This window comes from Saccopteryx leptura, chromosome 7 (genome assembly GCF_036850995.1).
Source record: "Saccopteryx leptura isolate mSacLep1 chromosome 7, mSacLep1_pri_phased_curated, whole genome shotgun sequence".
Taxonomy (NCBI): Eukaryota; Metazoa; Chordata; class Mammalia; order Chiroptera; family Emballonuridae; genus Saccopteryx; species Saccopteryx leptura.
The window spans coordinates 28,326,756-28,331,671 of record NC_089509.1 but is presented as its reverse complement, the minus strand read 5'-3'; positions in this window follow the sequence as shown (position 1 = coordinate 28,331,671).

Here is a 4,916-nt window from a genome sequence, read left to right as displayed (position 1 = left end):
AGGAGCAGACAGGACTGTCTAGTCCCCAGAGAGGGTCCTAGGAGCAGACAGGAGTGTCTAGTCCCCAGAGAGGGTCCTAGGAGCAGACAGGAGTGTCTAGTCCCCAGGGAGGTTCCTAGGAGCAGACAGGACTGTCTAGTCCCCAGAGAGGGTCCTAGGAGCAGACAGGACTGTCTAGTCCCCAGGGAGGGTCCTAGGAGCAGACAGGAGTGTCTAGTCCCCAGGGAGGGTCCTAGGAGCAGACAGGAGTGTCTAGTCCCCAGAGAGGGTCCTAGGAGCAGACAGGAGTGTCTAGTCCCCAGGGAGGGTCCTAGGAGCAGACAGGAGTGTCGAGTCCCCAGAGAGGTTCCTAGGAGCAGACAGGAGTGTCTAGTCTCCAGGGAGGGTCCTAGGAGCAGACAGGACTATCTAGTCCCCAGAGAGGGTTCTAGGAGCAGACAGGAGTGTCTAGTCCCCAGGGAGGGTTCTAGGAGCAGACAGGAGTGTCTAGTCCCCAGAGAGGGTCCTAGGAGCAGACAGGAGTGTCTAGTCCCCAGAGAGGGTCCTAGGAGCAGACAGGAGTGTCTACTCCCCAGGGAGGGTCCTAGGAGCAGACAGGAGTGTCTAGTCCCCAGGGAGGGTTCTAGGAGCAGACAGGAGTGTCTAGTCCCCAGGGAGAGTCCTAGGAGCAGACAGGAGTGTCTAGTCCCCAGGGAGGGTTCTACGAGCAGACAGGAGTGTCTAGTCCCCAGGGAGGGTCCTAGGAGCAGACAGGAGTGTCTAGTCCCCAGAGAGGTTCCTAGGAGCAGACAGGAGTGTCTAGTCCCCAGGGAGGTTCCTAGGAGCAGACAGGACTGTCTAGTCCCCAGAGAGGGTCCTAGGAGCAGACAGGAGTGTCTAGTCCTCAGAGAGGTTCCTAGGAGCAGACAGGAGTGTCTAGTCCTCAGAGAGGGTTCTAGGAGCAGACAGGAGTGTCTAGTCCCCAGGGAGGGTCCTAGGAGCAGACAGGAGTGTCTAGTCCCCAGAGAGGGTCCTAGGAGCAGACAGGAGTGTCTAGTCCCCAGGGAGGGTCCTAGGAGCAGACAGGAGTGTCTAGTCCCCAGGGAGGGTCCTAGGAGCAGACAGGACTGTCGAGTCCCCAGAGAGGTTCCTAGGAGCAGACAGGAGTGTCTAGTCCTCAGAGAGGGTTCTAGGAGCAGACAGGAGTGTCTAGTCCCCAGAGAGGTTCCTAGGAGCAGACAGGAGTGTCTAGTCCCCAGAGAGGTTCCTAGGAGCAGACAGGAGTGTCTATTCCCCAGAGAGGGTTCTAGGAGCAGACAGGAGTGTCTAGTCCCCAGGGAGGGTCCTAGGAGCAGACAGGAGTGTCTAGTCCCCAGGGAGGGTTCTAGGAGCAGACAGGAGTGTCTAGTCCCCAGGGAGGGTCCTAGGAGCAGACAGGAGTGTCTAGTCCCCAGGGAGGGTCCTAGGAGCAGACAGGAGTGTCTAGTCCCCAGAGAGGTTCCTAGGAGCAGACAGGAGTGTCTAGTCCCCAGGGAGGGTCCTAGGAGCAGACAGGAGTGTCTAGTCCCCAGGGAGGGTTCTAGGAGCAGACAGGAGTGTCTAGTCCCCGGGGAGGTTCCTAGGAGCAGACAGGAGTGTCTAGTCCCCAGAGAGGGTTCTAGGAGCAGACAGGAGTGTCTAGTCCCCAGGGAGGGTCCTAGGAGCAGACAGGAGTGTCTAGACACCTCTGACGTTTTTGAGGATCAGCGTGGAATGTGGCACCTTCTCTGCCCAAGTACAGATCTACCTGCTGGCAAACTCCTTCCTTGTAGCTTGCCCTTGTCCTTCACTTTACTGCCTGAACATAAGTAGAAATATCTTCTCATGCTTCTAAACTCCGACTACTCCAAGATGCCCCGAAGCCAGGGTTCAGAGTTATTTGCACTGTGCCCACTGCCCATCCTTTGTTCTATATCCTTGGCCTGACACTAGACACTTTGGCTCATATGGCAAAAATAGGCCCGTTTGTTTCTGTGTATAAACAAGATTAAACTAAACCAATACTAAACAAACAAACAAATAAAACTTTGGAACATTGACATTGCTGGACAACTAAGGAAAAGACAAAACAATTATGTAATAGTAATCCTAGTGGTACAATTATGTGAAATGGCTATTATTTATATCTAGATCCTAAGGTACATAATACTAATTAACCATATCATTCAATGTGTTATCATTCATTCATCTAACAAGCAAATGTTTATTGCCTTGATGAATTTAATATTGTAGTAAAAATTATTTTATAACATGTATTAGATATTGTTTTCTTTTTCTTTTTTTTTTTTTTTTTTTTTCATTTTTCTGAAGCTTGGAAACAGGGAGAGACAGTCAGACAGACTCCCGCATGCGCCCGACCGGGATCCACCCGGCACGCCCACCAGGGGCGACGCTCTGCCCACCAGGGGGCGGTGCTCTGCCCATCCTGGGCGTCGCCATGTTGCGACCAGAGCCACTCTAGCGCCTGAGGCAGAGGCCACAGAGCCATCCCCAGCGCCCGGGCCATCTTTGCTCCAATGGAGCCTTGGCTGCCGGAGGGGAAGAGAGAGACAGAGAGGAAAGCGCGGCGGAGGGGTGGAGAAGCAAATGGGCGCTTCTCCTGTGTGCCCTGGCCGGGAATCGAACCCGGGTCCTCCGCACGCTAGGCCGACGCTCTACCGCTGAGCCAACCGGCCAGGGCTAGATATTGTTTTATAGGTTAACATCCTCCTAGAAACATCATTGCCATTCCTTAGAATGATTATTGCTTCAAACACACTTTCCAGCCTAAGGGTAGCATGAGTTGCCAAATTAATGTGATTCCACACACTTGACCATTATCAACGGATCCAGTCATAAGCACTAGATCCAACCTAAGCCAAAAAGACTCCTTCCGTGGGAATGTTTTGAATGAGAACTGACAGCAAGTCTGTTTTTGCCCTGAGGGGGAAACCGTGGTAGGGGGTCTGAAACCCAGGAGCTACATGCTACTTTCTTTCCCACTCGTGGAACAGTAATTCTCAATCCTGGCTGCACATTAGGATCACCTCTGGAACCTTACACAAACCCCCAGAATTCTAATGGACTTGGTCTGGGGTGGGACCCAGTGTCAATGTCTCTTTAAAACTCCCCAGGTGACTTGAATGTGCAGTTGATGACAGGAACAACTGAACTGAAAAAAAAGTTTACAGTGTGAAGAAAGAGTCATGATGAGCTGTGATGCCCAGAAGAGACACACAGACACACACTGGTGGAAAAGAAAGCCCTGTTTTAGGTATTCCATGGGCTGAATTGCTTCCTGGACTTCCTTTCTCACTGTCTATTGACAAATTCTTTTTTCAATTACCTGAGATATTCTAGTGTCTTTCCAATAAATCCTACTTTTATCCTAAGCTAATTTAAGTTGCATTTGTGTGATCTGCAAACAAGGAAGTCTAAACTAAGTCTCTGTTTTTGTGTGCTCAGGCTTAATAGATTTTTTACACTTGTAGAAGAGTTTCTCTCCATTCTGTTCTCATTCACTAATTTACTAAGCTGTAATGTCTACAATATTCCAGGTTCTGTGCTACTTACTAGGAATACTAAAACAAAGAGACTATACAGTCTTTTTATTAGAACAGCTTCCACCCAAATGAGATAAGTGACTTACCATCAGAGAGAAAGAGCAATAGAAGGAATGTTATGACAAGTTACTGTGAGAGCACTGAGAAAAGCTGCAGTGTGATGAAATCAAGGAAGCCATGATAGAGTAGGTGGCCCTGGTGTTGCCTCTGGAGCAGTGTATTAGTGTCTCCTGGTAGACAACGAAGTGTCGAAAAGAGGAACTACACAAGAGAGTAAGGTATATCAAGGGAATTAAAGTACTTTTGTTGTGGTTGGGGCTGCAAGTGCATGCTAGGGGTTGGAGGAGGGCAGAGACAGGGAATAGACCATGGACAGCTGCATTTGCCATGCTATGTATTGAGATTTTTGTCTGGTGGCTACTGCAGAGACTTTGGAATGATTTAGAGAGAGCAGTGCTACGAACAGATTTGCATGCTGAAAAATAATCTTTTCAGCGGCTGTGTAGAGACCAGTCTGACTGGAAGAAATCAAGTGAAGAGAACATGGCAAATGTCCAGAGAGAAATGATGAGGTCCTGAACTAAGATGCTGATAATGAGAACCTAGAAGGTAGATTTCTCTGGCTATGATAATCAATGGTTATCTAATAAAACAGTGTGTATGAGTGGGCAGTAATGAAAAAAAAAAGATGGGGATGAAACGCTAAAGGAGGCTTACATATAAAGAACATGGGGGTTTTTAGGTACAAAAAATGTACTTGCAAAGGGAGGAGAATAAGCTAGACAGCTAGGAACGCGTGGGGCTGTGGCATTGAACAACAGCGCTAATGACTTCTGCACTGGGTTTAAAGAGAATGTAATCATCCACCAGGTTCCTTTTGTTTTAAAAGATCTTGTTTTTACTCTGAGACTAATCAGGGGATGTGACTGACTACACAACCAAAAGCTGCTGTTTTTCTCTGAGCCTCCTCCCAGGCCCCAGCCCCCAGCCCCCAGAGGGCCAACTTTATGTCCAATCTGGTAGTCTTGCAGACTGGAAAACTGGAGAGAGATGGAGAGGGAATGTGCGCAAAGTATCCAACTAGAAGTCTGGCACTGACCCGCTTAGCTGTAATGACAGTGGGACATAACCCAGGCCAGGCTGGACTTTTTGGCAGGTAAACTGGAGGTAAGGTTTCTCTAAGGAGTTCTGGGCGACTCCAGTAGGGAACAATGAAGTGGGTGAAGGTAACCTTGGTTGAAGATTTTGCACATGGTTATAATGTGAGATTGTGATATTCACAAGGTGAGATTTCTATCTTGACTATTTTCTTTGTTTTCTCTAGGCCCTTTACCTTAGCAAAAGTTTCTTTAGATT